The sequence below is a fragment of the Mustelus asterias genome, chromosome 18, assembly GCF_964213995.1.
Source record: "Mustelus asterias chromosome 18, sMusAst1.hap1.1, whole genome shotgun sequence".
NCBI classification, from domain to species: Eukaryota; Metazoa; Chordata; class Chondrichthyes; order Carcharhiniformes; family Triakidae; genus Mustelus; species Mustelus asterias.
Window position 1 is genome coordinate 8,039,127 of NC_135818.1, and position 23,463 is coordinate 8,062,589.

Below are 23,463 nucleotides of genomic sequence, written 5' to 3' on the forward strand. Positions count from 1 at the left end.
GGCCCAGGATTATTTGGAAGCAGACTATATAACCTTAGCAAATATGAAAAATGTATCCAAAGCTAAATTGCTGGAATTGGCAGAAAATTGGAATTAGGATTATCTACAGGAGCTAAGAAAGCTGCGGTAATTGAAAGCATAGCAACACATCTAAATATACAAGCGGTATTAGACTCCATGTGTTTACCCTGCTAATCTCCCTGACACTAAGGGGCAATTTACCATGACCAATCCACCTAACCCACACATCTTTGGACTGTGGGAGGAAACTGGAGTACCTGGAGGAAACCCACGCAGACATGGGGAGAATGTGAAAACTCCACACAGACATTCACCCGAGGCTGGAATTGAACCCGGGTCCCTGGCGCTGAGGCAGCAGTGCCAACCACTGTGCCACCCACTGATTATGAATTAGCCTAGAACATTTTGCTGTGATACGAATGCACATTGTTGTTGTAAACGAAGCATTTTCAGACATCCAAAGAGTTACGATATGAGGTCCTCGTGCTTTAACGATGCTAGTTATACTTATTGTTCAGTAAGTTCTAGCTTTTGACTCCTTGACTGAATACAGTTCACACGAGGCTCTCGCTGGTGCACTCCAACTTTGTCACAAGCGAACTTTGCTCAGTCCAAATGTATTGCTGTTTGCACTCCTCCATTTGCATGTTAAAAGATGTATTGGAATTATGCCATTGCAAAGTGCAAGGTTCTTTTAACAGTGATAAACTGCTGTTTGATTAACAGCAATTATTTTTTTTCATTCTGGGTAGAAGTGCAGAGACAGTCTGCTGGCTAGGTTCCATAGATCTTAAAACAGCTTTTCGCATTTTTGATATTTATGTTCTTAAATAGAAACCCAGTGTCAGGGTGCCCTTCTGTTTGCACGTGCATCAGTCCCTAGTCATTGGGCTGGATTTCTTTTCAAAGACTCTCAAAAAGTTCACTGATTGATAAGACGTCAGAAGCTACGAATCGAAACTACGTATCAAATCACAAGTTTCTATGGTGCTTTGCGCGCAATGGAACTGTCATCAAGCCGAAGTTGTTTAAGAATCTACAACCTGACAGCCTGAATCAACAAGAGCCATTTTTGACTGACAAAATCCAAACGATTAAAAGAGGGTCTATCCAATCCACTCCTTCCACAAACTGCTGCCTCACAGCGCCAGGGACCCAGATTCAATTCCGGCCTCGCTGTGACTGTCTGTGTGGAGTCTGCACATTCTTCCCCTGTCTGCGCACATTCTCCCCGTGGGTTTCTTCCGGGTGCTCTGGTTTCCTCCCACATCCGAAAGATGTGTGGATTTGGTGGATTAGCCATGCCAAATTGCCCCTTAGTGTCAGGGGAATTAGCAGGGTAAATGCATGGGGCTACGGGGATAGGGCCTGGGTGGGGTTGTTGTCGGTGCAGGCCCGATGGGCCAGATGGCATCCTTCTGCACTGTTGGGATTCAATGAAATCCCATAACTATTCCAGGCTCCACCTTTAGCCTAATTCACTTATTCCAGAGGCACATTTACAGCCAACTCATCCAAATAGGCTTTGAGAAACCGAATAGATTCTGTTGAGATGGACGTTTTAGCATGGTAGGTCAATTGTGTAACCCTTATTCGGGGGGAAAAAAAGAACAAAACTCCTGCTGAAAATTAGAATACCATATTAAAACCTGACAAGTTTTTTTAATGGCCTCCAAACATGTTTCTATTCCCTTCTTCATGAATACATCAATACCAACTGCTCTCAATTTGATTATTCTTTTTAAAATATGAAAACTAAAACTATCTTCTTTTAAACCTTGCTTGAATACTCTCTGGAATAGAAATCAGATCTGGAGAAAGATTTACCTTGAATTTTTTTTTGCTTGTAATATCATGAATAAATGTACTTTATTGCTGCAAGCTGAATGTCCTAAACTTAGAATTGTGCTAACCTGACCAGGTTGCCAGTTTAGAAACCCTCTCCTATCTATCTCTGGTACCTGCCTTGGCTCAATGGTAGTATTCCAGGTACCTGGATTCAATTCTGACCTTGGGTGACTGTCTGTGTGGAGTTTGCACGTTTTCTCTGTGTCGGCGTGGGTTTCCTCCGGGTGCTCCGGTTTCCTCCCACACTCCAAAGATGTGCGGGTTAGGTGGATTGGCCATGCTAAATTGTCCCTTAGTGTCAGGGGAATTAGCACGGTAAACACATGGGGTCTAATACTGCTTGTATATTTAAATGTGTTGCTCTGCTTTCACTCACAGAGCCAGGGACCCAGTGTCAGTGGGATTAGCAGGGTAAATATGTGGGGTTACGGGAACAGGACCTGGGTGGGATAGTTGTCGGTGCAGGCTCGATGGCCGAATAGCCTCCTTCTGTACTGTAGGGATTCTGCGATACTCTCCCCACTGAGTCAGAAAGTCATTGTACCGCGCTCCTTGGTAAAGACCTGAACACACATTTCTGGTGGACTTCTCAATGCGGTACTGAAGGGGTACACAATCAGAGGTACCTTTTTTTGATGAAATGTTAAACCAAATTTGTCTAATCAGGTAGGCATAAAAGATTCCTGATACTTGCTGTCATGGCCAAGGTTTATCCTTCAACCTACACCAATAACAACTGGTCTGGTTATTATCCAAGTGCTGCTTATGGGATCACACTGTGCTGTGTGCAAGCTTGGGCTGTTAAGTATCAAGTAACATTCCTCCTACACAAATGCCAGGGAATGACAATCTCCAACAAGAGAGAATCCAACTATCTCCCCTCGATCTTCAATGACATTACCATCTCTGAATCACCCATTATCAACATCTTGGGGGTTACTTTTGACAGGAACTGAACTGGTAACACATAAATAGTGTGGCTGCAACAGCAGGTCGGAGGCTGGGAATTCTGCTGTAAGTAACTCACCTCTTGATTCCCCAAAGCTTGTCCGCCCAAGGCACAAGTCAGGAGCATGATGGAATACTCTCCACTTGCCTGGATGATGCAGCTCCAACAACACTCAAGAAGCTCGACACCATCCAGGACATAGCAGCCCGCTTGATTGGCACCCCTTCTACAAACATTCACTCCCTCCACCACCGACACGCAGTGGCAGCCATCTGTACCATCTATAAGATACACTGCAGCAACTCACCAAGGCTCCTTTAACAGAATCTTCCAAACCCATGACCTCTACCACCTAGAAGGACAAGGACAGCAGATGCATGGGAACACCACCGTCTGTAGGTTTCCGTCCAAATCACACAACATCCCAGCTTGGAACTATATCACCGTTTCTTCACTGTCACTGGGTCAAAATCCCTTTCTAACAGCACAATGGGTGTACCTACACTACACTGACTGCAGCGGATCAAGAAGACCGCTCATCACTACATTCTCAAGGGCAATTAGGGATGGGCAATAAATAGTTACCAGGTCAGTGATGTCCACATCCCATGAGAAGCTATAAAATATTGGTTATCCATAGTTCTTTAAAGTATAACTGTAAATGTACTTCAAAATTACTTGATTGGTTGTAATTTTACCTGGGATGGCCGGAGGTCCTAAAAAGTGTGTTATAAATCTGAGTTATTTCTTTTCAAGCTTAAGTTTACTTATTTTTTTCTGTCACAAGTAGGCTTACATTAACACTGCAATGAAGTTACTGTGAAAATCCCCCAGTTGCCACACTCCAGCACCTGTTCGGGTACACTGAGGGAGAATTTAACACGGCCAATGCACCTAATCAGCACGTCTTTTGGACTGTGGGAGGAAACCCACGCAGACACGGGGAGAACGTGCAAACTCCACACAGACAGTGACCCAAGTTGGGAATTGAACTCGGGTTCCTGGCGCTGTGAGGCAGCAGTGCCAACGTGCCGGGAATTTCTTATACATTTGCTTCCCATTATCAAGTTACCGGTTGCTTTTCTGGAAACTGAATATGACCCTCTCCTCAGGATTACTTTCTCCCTAACATGTTTCAACAAGGCTAACATTTTGCGCTGCTACTTTGCACATACGCTGACTATCATCTCTCAAAAATGATCAACAGTAATTTGAGACAAACAGAATACAGGACGATGCCTTGTTCTTCATTCCTATCAAAGTGTTCAAAACTTGGGACCTAATAGGCAGAAATCAGCAAATGTTCATCATCTTTGTTTCACAAGAGCGGCAGTCCAAAGATGGTTGATTGGCCATGCTAAATTAGAATCTTAGAATCTCTACAGTGCAGGAGGAGACCATTCAGCCCATCAAGCCTACACTGTCCACAATCCCACCCAGGCCCTATCCTCGTAACCCCACGTATATACCCTCCTAATCCCCCTCGCACATGGCCAATCTGCCTAACCTGCACATTTTGGGCTGTGGGAGGAAACCCACGCGGACACAGGGAGAAAGTGCAAACTCCACACAGACAGTCACCGAGGCCGGAATTGAACCTGGGTCCCTTGCGCTATGACTCAGCAGTGCTAACCACTGTGCCACCGCCCATAAAATTGCCCCTTAGTGTCCCAGGCTGTGTAGGTTAGAGGGATTGGCGGGTAAATGTATGGGGTTACGGGGACTGGGCCTGGGCGGGATTGTTGTTGGTGCAGACTTGATGGGCCGAATGGCCTCCTTCTGCACTGTGGGGTTTCTACGATTTCTATGTCAAAAGTACAAATCAGCTTATTAATGTGCAAAAGATTATGGCTTATATGCTGAAAAGATTGTGTGGGCGTTGTTTTAAATGTTTAGGTTGGGATACAGGTATATCCCACCTTAGTGGAGTTAATTTTATAATTCTACTGTTGTGGTGAAATGAACAGGCTATTTAGTCAATTACAATAAATTTCTCCCACACAATAGTCTCAGAAAATATCAACTATCAGCACTAATATTTATAGTTTTGATTCAACTTATTGTTTGTTGAACTGACTGCAGAAAGTCAGCAATGGGACAATATTTATCTTGAAACATGCTGCATGGCATCGACACAATGGAGGAACTTGCAACTTAAAATTCAGTAGCGACATTTGCAGAAAATTTGAGCAGTTAACGAAAGTGGCATTGGACAGAAGAAAAACCTATTACTGTAGCATCCATCCTGTCAAGGTCAATTTCCATTGAACTGCTGATGAGTTCAGTTACCGATTGTATTTACATTAAGAGCAGTGGCAACAAGGATTGGACGTGAGTTGTGTCACAGATTTATGAATGAGTTGAAAGCAATTTTGTTCTGTTATATCCCAATCTAGGAATTCTTCCTCAGTTTTGGGGACTGCGCTTTGATGTGATATGTTTATAATTAGCATCAAAGACACATGGAATGAGGGGATAAATTCTGATGTTTGGTAAGTACATGGAACATAGAACAGCACAGGAACAGGCCCTTTGGCCCATGATGTTGTGCTCAGCATGACATCAAATTGAACTAATCCCTTCTGCCTTTCCTTGGTCCATATCCCTTTATTACTTGCATATTCGTGTGCTTATCTAAAAGCCCCTTAAACGCCCCTTTCGTATCTGCCTCCACTACCAGCCCACTACAGATCCCTGTGGTACCCCACAGGACATTGGCTTCCAGTCACTAAAGCAGCCTTCTGTCATCACCCACAGCTGAGACAACTTTGAATCCAGTCTATCAATCTCCTTTGAACTTCCCCCCTTTCACCTTAAGCACATGCCCCCTAGCATTTGACGTTTCAACTCTGGGGAAAAAGTACAGTAAGCAATTCCAACAAAATTGCTTTCAGGAAAATCATAAACCAATGCCTGGAAAATAAGGGAAAGCAATGGAAGAACAAACAACTTTGCGTGAGTAAGTTGCTTTTAAAATCATATCCCCCCCCCCCCCGCCAATTGCAGTCCCTTATTGAATGTTCCTGTTCGTAATAAAAGAGGTGACAATGAATGAGCAGCTTTCGTTTGGAAAATCTCTGCCTGTGGGGAAGTACCATGTGTCTGCTAAATGAAGCAGAGGGGAAACCCCCCCCCCGCCCCCCCCGCCCCGAGTGAGGAATCCCAGGCGCAAACCTACGTGCTACAAAAATGGAGGTGAGGCAGTGAAAAATGATACCAAGCTGACTTTCAATGTTTCTGTACTTGCCCGAGAACCGCTTGGAATTTAATTAACAACGTATTCCAGCTCCACCAAAACAGCTCCATTTATATTTCAGAAAAAAATAAGATTGCCGAAGGCAATAAAGTAATTTCAGAGAAACTATAATTAATTATGATACATAACTAGACCTACTTTGTCATTCCCACCTCCTCTCCCAAATTTATTAGAAATATAAAACCGTACCGAACAACATGTTGTAGAGATAAACCAGGGAAGAAGAGCATCTATCTCCACTTGGAGAAGCAAAACTTGATCAGGGATAGTCAGCATGGCTTCGCCAGAGTGAGGTCATGCCTAACAAATCTGAATGAATTTTTTGAAGAGGTGACCAGATGTGTAGACGAGTATATGCAATTGATATAGTTTATATGTATTTACGTAACCACCTTTAACAGTAGAAAATTTCCAAGCAATGTTGAGTGGTTTGGGTTAGGGATGGGTGAATGGACACTGGCTTCCAGTCACTAAAGCAGCCTTCTGTCATCACCCACAACTGAGACAACTTTGAATCCAGACTATCAAATTACCCTGTAGCCCATGTAAATTTACCTTCTTTACAAGTCTCCCATATGGGGTCTTGTCAAAGGCTTTGCTGAAATCCATATAAACTATATCAATTGCATATCCTCGTCTACACACCTGGTCACCTCTTCAAAAAATTAATTCAAATTTGTTAGGCATGACCTCCCTCTGGCGAAGCCATGCTGGCTATCCCTGATCAAGCTTTGCTTCTCCAAGTGGAGATAGATGCTCTTCTTCAGAAGTTTTGCTAGTAGTTTCACTACCACTGACGTGAGACTCACTGGTCTCCAGTTCCCTGGTTTATCTCTACAACCCTTCTTAAATAGCGGAACCACATTAGTTGTTCTCCAATCGTCAAGCTCCTCCCCCGTGTTCAGAGGGGAATTGAAAATTTGGGTCAGAGCCCCTGCAATCTCCTCCTTTGCCTCTCAATTGTGCCTAGCACACAATTCATCTGGACCTGGAGATTTATCCACTTTTAAGGCTGCCAACACCTCCAGTACCTTGTCCTTCCCTACGTCAATTTGCTCAAGAACCTCACAGTCACTCTTCCTGAATTCCATATCATCCTCATTCACTTGGGTGAAGGCGGATGTGAAGTATTCATTCAAAACTCTTCCGGTGTCCTAAGGCTCCACCCACAGTTTGCCCCCTTGATCCCTAATGGGCCCTACTCTTTCCCTAGTTATCCTCTTTCCATTGATATACTTATAGAATACCTTGGGATTTTCCCTGCTTTTACCAGCCAGAGCTTTCTCATATCCTCTCTTTAGATTCCTAATTACTTTCTTAAGCTCCACCCTGCACTTTCTATCATGTGGAGATGTCAGCGTCGGACTGGGGTGGGCACAGTAAGAAGGCTCACAACACCAGGTTGAAGTCCAACAGGTTTATTTGGAATCAGAAGCTTTCGGAGCGCTGCTCCTTCCTCAGGTGAGTGACTTACTTACTGCGCTTTCTATACCTCACTAATGCCTCCACTGATTTGCTCCCTCTGTACTTTTTAAAAGCATTTCTTTTCCTTCTCATTGTATCCTGAATATCTCTGGTCATACATGGTTCTCTGGTCTTGTTATTCCTACCCATCACCCCAGAGTGAACATACTGGGCTTGCACCCTCCCCATTTCCGTTTTGAATGCCCCCCCACTGCTCTCCTGTAAACTGTTCCATTAGTAGCTCTTCCCAGTCTACCTTGGCTAGATCCTGTCTTATTTTATTATAAATATTAAAATCCACTTTCCCCCAATCCAAAACTATTTTTTTTTGCAGCTTGTCTATTTCCTTGTCCATAACAAGCTTAAATTGGACCATGTTGTGATCGCTATCAATAAAATGCTCCCCCACCACCACCTCAACCACCTGTCCGGCTTCATTTCCCAGAATCAGGTCCAGCACAACTCCCTCTCTTGTTGGACCCACCACATATCGATTTAAAACGTTCTCCTATACACATTTCAAGGAATCTACTCCATCCAAGTCCTTAACACTGTGTATGTCCCAGTTAATGTTGGGAAAGTTGAAATCACCTAACATAAAAACCCAATTGTTATTGTTTTACACACTTCTGCGAATTGAGCACATATTTGCTCCTCAATATCCTTCTGACTATCTGAGGGTCTATCGTAAACACCTAACAATGTGGCTGCCCCTTTTTTATTCCTAAGCTCTACCCGCAAAGCTTCATTTGATGCCCCTTCTAGGATATCATCTCTCCTTACTGCAGTACTCCTTACTCTCTCCCTGGAGATCACATGGTCTGGAATGGGGGGGTGGGGGTAAGTTAATAGGTTGTAATGAACAAAGCATCGTAGCTGTGAGGGACAGCTCGGTGGATAGGATATTGGTATGTAGATAGGCTGGAAAATTGGGCGGGGATCCTGGATTCAGGATTCAATCCTGGACCGGGGAGCGGCGTGGGCTTGGAGGGCCGAAGGGCCTGTTCCTGTGCTGTATTGTTCTTTGTTCTTTGAATCTTTAAGTAACAATACAATGCCTCCTCCTCTTTTACTTCCTCCCATGTCTCGCCTGAAGATTCTACATCCCAGAACGTTGAGTTGCCAATCGTGTCCTTCCTTCAACCATGTCTCTGTGATGGCTGCTATGTCACACTTCCATGTGTCAATCATTGCCCTCAACTCATGTGTTTTGCCTGCAACACTCCTGGCTTTGAAGTAGAGACAGTAAGAAGTTTAACAACACCAGGTTAAAGTCCAACAGGTTTATTTGGTAGCAAAAGCCACACAAGCTTTCGAGGCTCTGAGCCCCTTCTTCAGGTGAGTAGAGACCATCCAGCCTGGCCTTACTCCCTTGAAACTTAACACAGCTGTGTTACTCCCTCTGACTTGTTGTTTTGCTGCATGATTCCGTGCCCCTATTCTGCGAACAGTCTGTGTCCCTCCCCCTGCCTTTTATAAAATATGGGAGGCCAGCCTGGAGTAAGTCAAGTCTGGAGGCAAAAAATAATTGGATGAGAGTTTCAGCGGCAGATGAACTTAGACACGTGCAATATGGTCTTTTCCTTCTAAATAATGGAAAAGTATTGGTCGATTTGTAATCAACTATTTTTACAGCAGTGACAGAGAAGGAATCGTGTTTAAATCCAGCCCAGATGGGTGCGATGAAAAGCTACCTCGGTCCCTTGCTGATAACGCCGCTTTAGTGGGTCTCTTTTCAGTCTGTAGCGGGCGTGGGTCACAGGACAACTAGTGTAAGAAATGTAAAAGGTGCCACACTAATGTAAGCTTTTGAGATTGGGTTGCGTTGTTCAGACAGAATACAGGGAGCTTAACTTTGCATCTAAATGACCAAATGCTCAAAGCTCAAACTAAGTGCCCAGGAAAGAAGTGTTCATCTCAGTACTAACATCACCTCGTTCACAGAAAACATAATTAGTTTAGTTTATTTATTATTGTCACAGGTAGGCTTGCATTAACACTGCAATGAAGTTACTGTGAAAATCCCTGAGTCGCCACACTCCGGTGCCTGTTCGGGTACACTGAGGGAGAATTTAGCATGGCCAATGCACCCTAACCAGCACTTCTATCGGACTGTGGGAGGAAACTAGAGCACCCGGAGGAAACCCACGCAGACACGGGGAGAATGTGCAGACTCCACACAGACAGTGACCCAAGCTGGGAATCGAACCCGGGCCCCTCGTGCTGTGAGGCAGCAGTGCTAACCACTGTGCCACCATACAGCCAAGAAAGAACAGCTTTTACAGCACTCACTGTTACAAAGGTATTCTCACCTAAAGATCTTCAAAGAAAATGCTAATTACATTGAGTAATGTCAAATGTCACGTGCTGACTTGCAAATATATTTGGAAAATAACAATCAGTGAATCACTACATTTTAAATATTTACTTCCAACATAATGTTAATGCTTTTCAAATCAAACCAGGATACTTTGCTGCCTTGCTGCACCCTTAATTAAAGTATGAATTTTTTATTTCTTGAATATGAATATTTCATGGCAAATCTTACAAATGGGCTGCACGACTCTGACTGGTGAGGTTTCCCTGAGTTACAACACTGAAATAGATTCTGCTGAAGCAGCTGGCATTAGGGAACGCACCCTTTGCTTAAGACGTATGAAAGGAGGCTGGGTGGCCGTAACGTCAAACGAGGGATCCCTAATCCGCAGCCACGACATTCAGGAAAGCTGCAGGAAAAACACACATTAGGAGTGCTTCCCGACCGTTCGCTGCAAGCAGCAGCAGGGCTGGCCTGCAAAGCACATTACTCACATTTTACTACCGAGAATTTTCCCTGACTATTAATCAATTTATCACTCTCTCCTTTACTGCAGTAAACGCAACAACATTCGAGATAGGCTTTTTTTGGTTGACTGTACTGATCAATCATGTTTGCCTTTTGTATGCTTTGCAGGGGCTACATGGGGAATTATAGTTCAGCACAGTATCACTCAGGTGAATGTTTTCATCCATTTTGATGGCTGTATACATATATATATATAAAAAACACACAGCTACCTACTGCATTTGAAGTGAATCATGCTGTTACTGATGCTAAAGGGAGACTGTGGCCACAGTTTCCAATAAGGAGATGCAAATGAACGTGGCAAGAAAGAGCCCCCCACATTCTTCGCAAACACTATGTAGTACTGGGGTTTGGGAATCAACTATGACCTGTGCTGGTTATGACCCAGATTGGTTCCAGACGGAATTATTCTTTTTCTTTGATCCCACACACCCCGGACATTCTCTCTTCCACCTTCTTCTGTCGGGAAAAAGATACAAAAGTCTGAGGTCACGTACCAAGGACAGCTTCTTTCTTCCCTGCTGCCTTCAGACTCTTGAATGAACCGACCTCGCACTAAGTTGATCTTTCTCTACACCCGAGCTATGGCTGTAACACTACATTCTGCATTCTCTTGCTTCCTTCTCTACGAACGGTATGCTTTGTCTGTATAGCGCACAAGAAACAATACTTTTCACTATATACTAATACATGTGACAATAATAAATCAAATCAAATCTAAAGGCCAGGTATATACTGACATATACCCTAGCATATTTTTTCTTCATAAGTTTCTTGAAGAGGCTGACTTGTTAATTTTGGAATGACTCTCGCTCATATCTTCCCCACGCTAGGACATTGAGAGCTGTGTGGAACCCTGGAGGCCAGGGGTCTGAGATCTCGAGGCCAGGAGAAAGAAGATCTTGGGGATGAGGAGACTGGAGATCAAGGTTTGAAGATTTTGGTGACTGGGGAAGATTGGGGGATTGAGGCTGAGGTAAGTAATAAGGCTTTGGGACAGGAGTGGCTGTAAATCAGGGGTCTTGTGGCAGTGTTAATTGCATATTAATTACATTGTTAGGGCACACAGCTGAATGCACTGTTTAAAAGTACTTTGAGCACATATAAGTAGGGGACAGTGGAATATGGCAACTCTGTACGAGGGTGACAGTCAACAAAATGTCTCGTGGGCCGCACTCAGAACCCACATGAGCCGCATGTGGATCCCAAGCCACAGGCTGTCCAGCGCAGTTGATAATTGATCAGGAGATTGGCAAGAGAAAGCTAAGGCTTAAAAACAAAGCCGAGATGATAGGAGCACAGTAACTGATCAGCATGGTCGCAACTATTTGGGAAGACTAACCAGCTCTGGCCAAAATATCTTTCCTGAGGCGAGTGGCTAGCTAGTAATTAGACAGGGAGCAAGATGTGGTATGAGAAAGGAAATAAGGTCCACAAAGGAATAGAGAGACAGAGAGCAGAAACAGGGGAGGTGAATAAAAGCAAAATACCGCAAGTGCTGAAAATGCTAAAATAAAAACAGCAAATGTTAAAAATACTCAACAGATCTGGAATCATCGGTGGACAGAAAAACAGAGTTAAAGTTTCGAGTCGGAGAGGAGTTGAATATAAGTAGTATTTTTGAGTAAATTGTAACAATAATAGGTGGGGACTAAGACAGAATATGAGAGAGTCTAAATTAGGTTCACAGCACAGAGAGTTGATGGGCCGAAGGGCCTGTTCCTGTGCTGTGCTGTTCTTTATATGTAAATGCATGAAATGTAGCTTTGGTGACGAAGAGATCATCTTAAACCTCCTTCTGGAGTATGCTTTTGCAAAGAGAGCCTGGAAAGAGATACAGTAGGTTTTGTCAAGGTGGGCGGCATGGTGGCACAGTGGCTAGTGCTGCTACCTCACAGCGCCAGGGACCTGGGTTCGATTCCCGGCTTGGGTCAATGAGTGTGTGGAGTTTGCACATTCTCCCTGTATCTGTGCAGGTTTCCTCCGGGTGCCCCGGTTTCCTCCCATAGTCCAAAGATGTGCAGGTTAGGTGGATTTGCTATGCTAAACTGCCCCTTCATGTCAGGGGGACTAGTTAAGGTTACAGGGCTAGGGCTGGGTGGAATTGCGGTTGGTGCAGACTCGATGGGCCGAATGGCCTCCTTCTGCACTGTAGGGATTCTACGATTCATCCAGAACAGCTCCATGATGCAGGGCTTTGTCCTCTATGGGCTGTTCCCAGGCTCAGCACACCGAGACAAACGTCAACTCTCGCTGAAGGACCGTCAACTCAGTGAAAAATGCTCTTTGGTTTGCCCAAAACTTGTCAAGTCTTTCAGGGCAAAGAATTGTCCATGACATGAGTGTCACAGACTGGCACATTGCTAGATCCAAGACTGCATGTTGATGGGCTGCACTAAAACTTGGGGCAGCCATCATAAAGGAGCAATGGGGCAAAGCCATCATTTCCGGCCTTTCAGCCATAATGCACCAAGGGGCTAGAAAATGTGTAGAATCCCTCGGGCAGAATGTTTGGCACAGAATATATATAATAAGCATCATGTCAGGTTTAACTGTATCGAGGCACCTCTGAACGCAAAATACTACATAGAAAAAAAAGTTGAATTTTATTGCACTTCCCGTGATGTCCAACTTTTACAAATTTCAAGAATGAAGTATATTTTTGGGGAAAAAAGTCAGATTTGCACCAAAATAAATCAAGGGCAACCCCAACACTCAAGTTAAAGAGTAACAATGGGGAAAAGAAGCTGAAGATTGAAAGTGTGGAATTGTGAAATGAAAAAATGTGTGTTTAACAAAGGATGCACAGGAATCGCGGTTTGTATAACCTTCATTTTTTTTTAATGAAGAGGACTTGTTAGACAATTCTGCTGAGAGATGTCCCACCTACCTTCCTTACCTGAAGATCTTTAATAAAGATCATTACAATCAGTACAAAACACACATTCCACAACTGCAAGTACCCATAAGATCCAGTACTATTTGTGCTTTGGAATAAATCAATATTAAATCTTTTGGCCTCCTCCTGAGATTCCCAGCATCACCGATGTCAGTCTTCAGCCAATTTGATTCACTCCGCATGATATCAAGAAACGATTGAAGGCATTGGATTGAAACGACTGAACTGCCCTGACAGCATTTCAGCAATAGTATTGAATGTTTGTGCTCCAGAGCTTGCTGTGCCCCTAGCCAAGCTGTTCCAGTCCAGCTACAACCCTGGCACCTGTCTGTGAACGTGGGAAATCGCCTGGCCAGTGATGTGCAGAGTCTGCAAACAAATTTTTGTCAAATTGAGAAAACGCACAATTTGCCTACAACAAACAAAAACGGCAATTTAAATAGGATCCACCCCTAAATGAAGGGGAAATGATTTCAGGGGGAGTCAAAGCAAATCGGCAGTTTCTGACTTGGCTAATAAGGGTATTGAACCAGGCAGGTAAATAGAGTTAGAATACAGATCAACCAGGGTCTAATTGAATGGTGGAACAGGCTCGAGGGGGTTAATGGCCCACTCCTGTTCCAATTACAAGATACAAGTGTCACTAATTAAACTGAGTGTACATCCAGGCCCCTGAATTTTAGATTATATGGCATTCCTGTTTAATAATATTATCACTGGACAAGTAATCCAGGGTGCTCCGGTTTACTCCCACATTCCAAAAACATGGTCAGGTGGATTGGCCATGCTAAATTGCCCCTTAGTGTCAGGGGGACTAGCTAGGGTAAATCATGGGATCATAGGGATAGGGCCTGGGTGGGATAGTGATCGGTGCAGACTCGATGGGCCGAATGGCCTCCTTCTGCACTGTAAGGATTCTATGATTTTATGACTCAGGGTAATGCTCTGGGGGCCATGAAAGCATTGTTGGAAAAACCCACTAATATCCTTTAGGGAAGGAAATCTGCCATCTTTACCTGGTCTGGCCTACATGTGAATCCAGAGCCACAGCAATGTGGTTGACTCTCAACTGCCCTTTCAAATGTACGGCAATTAGGGATGGGCAATGAATGCTGGCCCAGCCAGCGATGCCCACTTCCAGTAAAAATGAATTTGAAAAAATCTATAACCTTCTGAAAATTAAGACTCAAACTTGTTGGAAGCCCATTCCCTTGTTCCAGAAAGCACAAGGTTTTGCTCCGTGTCCTGCAGCATCTGGCATGTACAATATGTGCTTCCATGATTTCAGATTTGACATTCGCTCCTTTATGACTTCATCAATCGAAAAGCCATGTAATGACCTTTCAGGAACATGATCTCCACGGTGAATACATTCCTCACAAGGCTTCAAAACAATCGGATTCTGAGAGAATCTGCTGCTTTCCAGCAACGCTGATCAGCAAAGAAATGCTATTTTCTTTAAATCCTTAAACAGCAACAGTGAAACAGAAGATGCAGTCATTCAGTCCAAGCCGGCCATTCATACACACACCAAGGACAATTGCGGATCTATAGCCAAACATTTTTTCTTCCCTCAAGAAAGGACTGGCAAAGTTCTAAAAGTAAAGTACGGCTTACATTAACACTGCAATGAAGTTACTGCAAAGTTCCCCTAGTCGCCACACTCTGGCGCCTGTTCAGGTCAATGCACCTAACCAGCACGTCTTTTAGACTGTGGGAGGAAACCGGAGCACCTGGAGGAAGCCCACGCAGACACGGGGGAGTACGTGCAAACTCCACACAGACAATGACTCAAGCCGGGAATCGAATCCAGGTCGCTGGCGCTGTGAGACAGCAGTGCTAACCACTGTGCCGCCTCTGTCCTGAAGATAAATAGAGCTAAAATACCACAATGTTCACCCAGGTCTATTTTCGGCATACCCGACCAGTCGCTTTCACTTGCATGTTATTTCCAAGGTCTGTGCATTTCTGGAAGCAACATGTTCATAACAGGTTGAGAGTGCTTTGTGTGAAATTCACACAACAAAATTAGATCAAAGCCAAGCTGAAGAGTCACAATTTGATTTCCAAACCCCCCAGCTCATTCTAGTAAGAACTCGTAATCAATTCCACTAAAACATGGGGAACAGTTTCATAAATGATCTGAAGCACTTCCTGATTGTCTCTGCAAAAACAGCAGCTCAAGTAAACACAAAGAACCAGCATTCTGTCTAAACCAACGCTGAGAAAGTGCTGGGGAAATATCAATCATAGAAGCCCAAACAGCGCAGAAGGAGGCCAGTCGGCCCATCAAGTCATCACCGATCACAATCCCACCCAGGCCTTATTCCCATAACCCCACATATTACCCTGCTAATCCCCAGACACTAAGGGTCAATTTAGCATGGCCAATCAACCTAACCCGCACATCTTCAGACTGTGGGAGGAAACCAGAACACCTGGAGGAAACCCATGCAGACAAGGGGAGAATGTGCAAACTCCATACAGTCAGTGACCCGAGGCCGGAATTGAACCTGGGCCCCTGGTGATCTGAGGCAGTAGTGCTAACCACGTGCCACCCTTGACCTGCCCTGTACCACAAGGCAGTGAGTCTAATTGGGTGACAGTGCTGCTGCTGCCGCCTCACAGCGCCAGGGACCCGGGTTCGATTCCCGGCTTGGGTCACTGTCTGTGTGGGGTTTGCACATTCTCTCTGTGTCTGCGTGGGTTTCCGCTGGATGCTCCGGTTTCCTCCCACAGCCCAAAGACATGGAGGTTAAATGGACTGGCCATGCTAAATTGCCCCCTATTTGTCCCAAGGTATGTAGGTTAGATGGATTAGCCATGGGAAATGTGTGGGGCTGTGGGGATAGGCTGGGAGAGAGGGCCTGGGTAAAATACTCTGTCAGAGGGCTGGTGCAGACTCGCTGGGCCGAATGACCTCTTCTGCACTGTAGGGATTCTATGATTCTAATTCACTGGTATTAGTATGTAAATAACCCAGCAATTTGGGTTGGAGAAGGGTTCCACCATGGGTTACCAATCTCCATAAATTGTTGGATTTCTGTCACACCACCATAAACTTTGTGGAAATGCAAACTCACCTTCCGTGACTGTTAAGAAATTGATGCATTTGTGCATTAAACATTAATTACACTCACCACAGCAACTTAGGGCTGGTATTCAACAGCGCAAGGATTATTTTAATGGTGAAGTTTATGTTCCAGCAATGAGTGACATGAAAGGAAAAGCGTTTTCATGTAACGATTGGTCAGGATGTGGAATGCACTGCCTCAGCGTGTGGAGGAGGCAGATTCAAGTGTGGCATTGAAAAGGGAATTAGATCATTATCTGAAAACTTTGCAGGGCTACAGGGAAAAGATAAGGGAGCAGCACTCTTGCAGAGTCAGACAGGCTGAACAGCCTCCTCTGCACTGTAGCTATTCCATGATTTTGCTCAAACTCGCTGGTCAAGAAAGTGAACAACTGAAAGTGAGATAAAGGCAAAATACTTAGGATGCAGGAATCTGAAACAAAAACAGGAAATGCTGGAAGAACTCAGCAGGTATGACAGCGTCTGTGGACAGAGAGGAGAGTCATGATGTGGAGATGCCGGCGTTGGACTGGGGTAAACACAGTAAGAAGTTTAACAACACCAGGTTAAAGTCCAACAGGTTTATTTGGTAGCAAAAGCCACACAAGCTTTCGGAGCTCCAAGCTCCTTCTTCAGGTGAGTGGGAATTCTGTTCACAAACAGGGCATATAAAGACACAAACTCAATTTACATGAATAATGGTTGGAATGCGAATACTTACAGCTAATCAAGTCTTTAAGATACAAAGAACGTGTGTGGAGAGAGCATCAAGAACAGAATTCCCACTCACCTGAAGAAGGGGCTTGGAGCTCCGAAAGCTTGTGTGGCTTTTGCTACCAAATAAACCTGTTGGACTTTAACCTGGTGTTGTTAAACTTCTGACAGAGAGGAGAGCCAACGTTTCGAGTCTGGATCACCCTTCGTCAGAGCTCGTGAGGCCCCATTCCTGCAGCTTTTACCGGAGATTTTTTAAATGCAACATTCTTATTTTATAATTTTCTCTCTCTAAATCCATTCTTTCTTTCCTTCTCTATTTCTCTTTCTACTTGGTTTGACTCTAATTCTCTGGTTGCGAAGACGGCAAGCATTCTTTCTGGTTGTATCATAGCTTGGTATGGCTCTTGCTCTGTCCAAGACCGCAAGAAGCTACAAGAGGTTGTGAACGAAGCCCAATCCATCACTCAAACCAGCCTCCCATCCATTGACTCTGTCTACACTTTCCGCTGCCTCGGAAAAGCAGCCAGCATAATCAAGGACCCCACACACCCCGGACATTCTCTCCTCCACCTTCTTGTCGGGAAAAAGATACAAAAGTCTGAGGTCACGTACCAACCGACTCAAGAACAGCTTCTTCCCTGCTGCCATCAGACTTTTGAATGGACTTACCTTGCATTAAGTTGATCTTTCTGTACACCCTAACAATGACTGTAACACTACATTCTGCACTCTCTTCTTTCTTGATGAACGGCATACTTTGTCTGTATAGCGCGCAATAAGCAATACTTTTCACTGTATGCTAATACATGTGACAGTAATAAATCAAATCAAATCAAATCAGACTGCTGGTCTTCCCATTTACCAGATGCCCCGTTGCTCTCACTGCTGTCATCAAGTTTCACTTCCAGCAATTTGTGGCTCACAAATGCTTTGAACTGATTTTGCCAAGTGCCATTAACCTGGCTGTTCAGAGTTATGGGGTAGTGATTGGGCTCTCTGCTTAGCGTGATAAAAGCAAGGCTCAAGTGAAAACTCAGCAAGCACAAAGCAAGTCAAACAAATGTGTATTTATTTAGCTTAGAAAAATACTATGTCACTTCAATGAGGTGCAATCAGTAAATATCTGACACTGGAACAAAAGAAAGGAAATATCAGGAGGGATCATAAAAGCTTTGTTGGAAGTGTTTAGTTTTAAGGAGGGTCTACAGGGAGCAGAGCTAAGTTGCAAAACAGAAAGGGTCAGGCCAGTGAATTTCAGAGTATGGGGTCTAGGCAGATGAGGACATTAATACCAATAAATGGGACAGAGGAGTGTGGAATGCGCAAAAGACAAGAGTCAGAGGAACAGACAGCTCGGGGGGGCGGGGGTCGGAGGAAGGAAGGAATGCGATAGCATTGTTGATAACGGGATTGGAAAAAGGCAAGATCAAAAATGGATTTAAACACAAAGGGATGGGCGAGTGAGCAGATCTTAGAATCACAGAGTCATTTATCGCACAGGATTACCAATTTACCATTTGGCCTATCAAGTCTATGTTAGCTCTCCATGGAATATTTCAGTCAGGGCGTTGTGCCATTGAAGAGATACAGTCAACTGGACACAAAGTTATGAACAATTTGTTTTCACCTGCGACAATAGCCAGGGGGAGGAATGAAATTGGGTAGCAAGAGTAGGGGGGCAAGCATTTAAGGTGAGAGGGGGAAAGTTCAAAGGAGATGTGAGGGGCAAATTGTTTTACACAGAGAGGGGTAGGTGTCAGGAACACGCTGCCTGGGGTGGTGGTGGAGACAGATACGGTAGAGGAGTTTAAGGGGCTTTTAGATAAACACATGAATATGCAAAGAATAGAGGGATATGAACCAAGTGCAGGCAGAAGGGATTTGTTTAATTTGGCATCATGTTCGGCACAACATCATGGGCCGAAGGGCCTGTTCCTGTACTGTTCTATGTTCGACATATCGATGGTGAAGTCAATGCAAATCACTTCACTCTCCCCAATTTTCAACTGGAGGCAATTATGCCTCTTGTCTGTCAAAGTTTTTGCCCAACATCCAAGACCAGATGTGGGACACGCGATCTGACAGCACAGGGGTGGAAGGCTTCACTAGTCATGCCGGAGAAGTGGAGCTGGGAATCCTCGGCATGCATGTGGCAGCTGACATGTTGGCTGGGATTCTCCGACCTCGTCCGCAGCTGGGATTCTCCAGTCCTGCTGCTGCAAAGAAAGACTCGGCTGAGCACCAAATTCTCCGTTCTGGGTGGCAGAGCGCACGACATCGGAGAATTCCAGCCGATGTCTACAGATCGTGTTGCCAAAATGAAGACGAGGAGAAGGACAAGCATAGACTCTTGGACGATGATTTGTAACGTGGAAAAAAAAACAGATTTCCTTTAGCAGGAACAATTAATTCACTGCTGCAATGTTACAGAGACCACCAGCAAGCAAAATATCAACCAACAATATGCACAAATACATTTTCTGTAATCTTGCTTTTGCTCCAACCAAATGAAAAGGCTACATAAAAAGATTGTAAATGCGATGTGTCATAGGCTTACCTGGAATAAACAGTACCTCTGACATCCAAACATTACTTCACCACTAGCGAATTTTCACCATATTAAGTTGCCTATTGTGATACACCGTACATTATATGCTGGTTCACTTTGTATGTTTTGAATCGATTTGATTGCATTTCATTGTAGCCGCATAACATTAGAATTCATAACCGAAAGAGAAAATGCTGGAAAATCTCAGCAGGTCTGGCAACATCTGTAAGCAGAGAAAAGAGCTGACGTTTCGAGTCCAGACGACCCTTTGTCTATTTTTGACCACAGGGGTCCTTTGACCCTTTGACGACTAAGGGTCATCTGGACTCGAAACGTCAGCTCTTTTCTCTCCTAACAGATGCTGCCAGACCTGCTGAGATTTTCCAGCATTTTCTCTTTTGGTTTCAGATTCCAGCATCCGCAGTAATTTGCTTTTATATATTAGAATTCATCTCAGGTTATGCAAATTTGTGGTCCTGATGAACAAAAGATCAAGTAATGCTGCCTCCTCAGATGTCTTTGTGACTTCTACAAGTTCTAATACCCAGACGTTGGTCTGGCAGGCTTGTTTGCTTATAACTGCTTCATCTTCATACAAAGCTTCCAACAAATGGCAGTATTTAAGTGAAGCTGTCCCAATACTTGGGCCCCATGCAGACTTATTTTTGCTGAAAAGAGAGACTTTGTTTTATTCATTCATGGGACATGGGCGTTGCTGGCTGGCCAGCATTTATTGCCCATCCCTATTTGCCCTTGAACTGAACAGCTTACTAAGCTATTTCAGAGGACAGTTGAGTGTCAACCACATTGCTGTGGAACTGCAGTCACACGTAGGCCAGACCGGGTAAGGACGGCAGATTTCCTTCCCTAAAGGACATTAGTGAGCCAGATGGGTTTTTCCGATAATTGACAATGGTTTCATGGTCATCAGTAGATTCTTAATTCCAGATTTTTTTATTGAATTCAAATTCCAGCATCTGCCGTGGCGGGATTCGAACCCGGGTCCCCCTGAACATTAGCTGAGTTTCTGGATTAATAGTCTTGTGGTAATACCACTAGGCTATCGCCTCCACATGTTGCTGAAACCTTCCATCTTGGACAAACACAAGAATACCAAAGTTTAAATGATCGCAACAATTTACACTACAGGGAAAGAAGTCTTGATTGGTTCGCAGACTGACTCTGATTGACATTATTTAAGCATTTAATTACCGAGACACATTCAAAGCATGCCCTTCCGAACCCATCATGCTCAGTTTTAGTCTGTTCCTATTTTAGAAGCAAAAGTGAATCTTCAGTTACTGTCCACCAACTGTGTGCAAATAAATACAATTAACACAAAATATTTGGACTTCATTGCTCTGAATAAAAGGTCAAAGTTACAGACAAAACCAGCAAAATAATATGGTGTCACTCAAAGAGCCATCAACAAAATCTAGCACGACCCATCAGATTGGGCCTTGAAATGGATTGCAAATAGAAAGTTTTGAAATGTCATGAAGGTTATGCAATTCCAAACTCAATGACGATGGAACAAATCTTCTTGAATAGCTCAAGGCAGCACGAGATGCAAATTTCCCTGGAAACTTCTGAAAACATTTTATTAGAAAAAGCATCAAAATCACAGAGGAAATTGGGTTTAGCAATTACTCTGAAGTTGAACTAAGATGGAAAAACAAAATCATGCCATAACTGAGAAGAAAATGGCCAGAGAAGCCAATGAAGTGACTCCCAAAGTGATCAACTAATATCTCTGGTTAAACATCGATAATGTGGAGATGCCGGCGTTGGACTGGGGTAAATACAGTAAGAAGTTTAACAACACCAGGTTAAAGTCCAACAGGTTTATTTGGTAGCAAAAGCCACACAAAGCTTTCGGAGCTCCAAGCCCTTTCTTCAGGTGAGTGGCCACTCGGGATGCGCATTGAAGAAAATGGAGCCAACAGTGCATGGCTTTTTCTGGTCGCTAATATGGATGATTCTGAGAAGCTGCTTCCTTTGTTCGTCGATAATAGCAACTTGCATTTGTTTAGTGCCCTTAACAAAGTCATCAATGAGTGCATTTTTACAGATGCACCATAGAAAGCATTCTTTCTGGTTGTATCACAGCTTGGTATGGCTCCTGCTCTGCCCAAGACCGTAAGAAACTACAAAGGATTGTGAACATAGCCCAGTCCATCAAACCAGCCTCCCATCCATTGACTCTGTCTACACTTTCCACTGCCTCAACAAAGCAGCCGGCATAATCAAGGACTCCATGTACCGCGGACATTCTCTCTTCCATCGGGAAATAGATACAAAAGTCTGAGAACACGTACCAACCGACTCAAGAACATCTTCTTCCCTGCTGCCATCAGATGTTTGAATGGACCTACATTCCATTAAGTTGATCTTTCTCTATACCCTAGCTGTGACTGTAACACTACATTCTGCACTCTCTCATTTCCTTCTCTATGAACGGTATGTTTTGTCTGTATAGCGCGCAAGAAACAATACTTTTCACTCTCTCCCAACACGTGACAATAAATAACTCAAATCAAAGAGAGATTAAGCTGTTTCCAAAATATTTGAAGCCTCTTTTGATGCATCAATTACTGTTTCAATCAGTGACTTTGGCTCACTTCTACAATTTTTGAACGGTACATGCCATCTCGGGCCAGAAAATATCAAGCTCACAGTGGAAGGGTGTTGATGAATCCTGAAATTTCTGGCCCCAACAATTGTGGAACTTATGTATCCTCCACAAAATAGCCCTTCTGAGGGCCAGCCAGTGGACACCAGAATTGGCAACATCGCCAAGGCTCACTATTGAAATGTTTTTGGCTAAAAACAGATCTGCCGCTAATGAAGCCAAGAATGAATTCTGGACCGGTTTGCTGGAAGCGTGAACTTCATTTCATAAAATAAACAGACCAAAATGTCTGACTTTGTTAAAAGCTAGAGTGAAATTAAAGTGAAATATTGTTTTCACAAAGTTTATTTTTTAGTGTAAATGTCTTCTAAACAGTCTGGCTGTATTTGCAAAGTTTAAAGGGAAAGTTAGTCTATTGTTATTGTAATGTCAGACCAGACATTATGTGGATCACACTGCAATTAAACAGGAACATGAACAAGATGAACCGTGAGTATCTCCGTAGCCAAGACCTCTGTGGGTTCCATTTCCTTCCTATTTAAAATTGTCTCCTAACATCTCTGAACCAAAGTAGCAAGATTCTCCAAAATATATCTTGCACTTCTTCATAATTGCCTTGTCTTACCCAAAACCATCCCAGCTAAATCAGGAACTCTCTGTTCAGCGGCATCTACTTGTGATATATGTAAATTGGGGTGTGTGCTGCCCCTTTAAGAGTGTTGGTCATGTGACCCCAGAGTTGGTCAGTCTAGGATTGAGTGTGGAACAATACACACCCTCAATAAAGAGCTCCCGTTGTTATGTCTTCATGGCCTACCATGTGGTCCTGCTTACACTCTGCATCGTGATATCCATACATAATACTACCCACATACAATCATTTGATAATTGATCAAATTGGTCCACTGGTCCAGCAGTGGATCTTGTGGAGCAGTGGGCAGCATCTGTACCTCTGGGCTAGAAGCTCCGGGTTCAAGTCCCATGCCAGGACTTGCTGGCCATGCATGAGGCGCTCATGACAGTTCTGATAAACAGCCTGGGAATCCATCCACCGCCTCCTCGCGATTCTTCAACGGGAAAAAAAATATATGTGAAGATACACTCAAAAGAAAAACTGGTCCACCCATTGATTGGCCTAACCCCATGTTGTTTGCATGTCTGACATATTGAAAATAAAAATGTTCTCACTGAATAGAATCCCTACAGTGCAG

At 43.9% G+C, this 23,463-nt stretch overlaps 1 protein-coding gene across 8 annotated transcripts in view; it reads right to left on the reverse strand.

Moving 5' to 3' along the window:
• The window catches only part of LOC144506949 (gephyrin), a 489,936-nt gene that overhangs the window by 428,042 nt on the left and 38,431 nt on the right, over nucleotides 1-23,463 (reverse strand). The window lies entirely within an intron of this gene.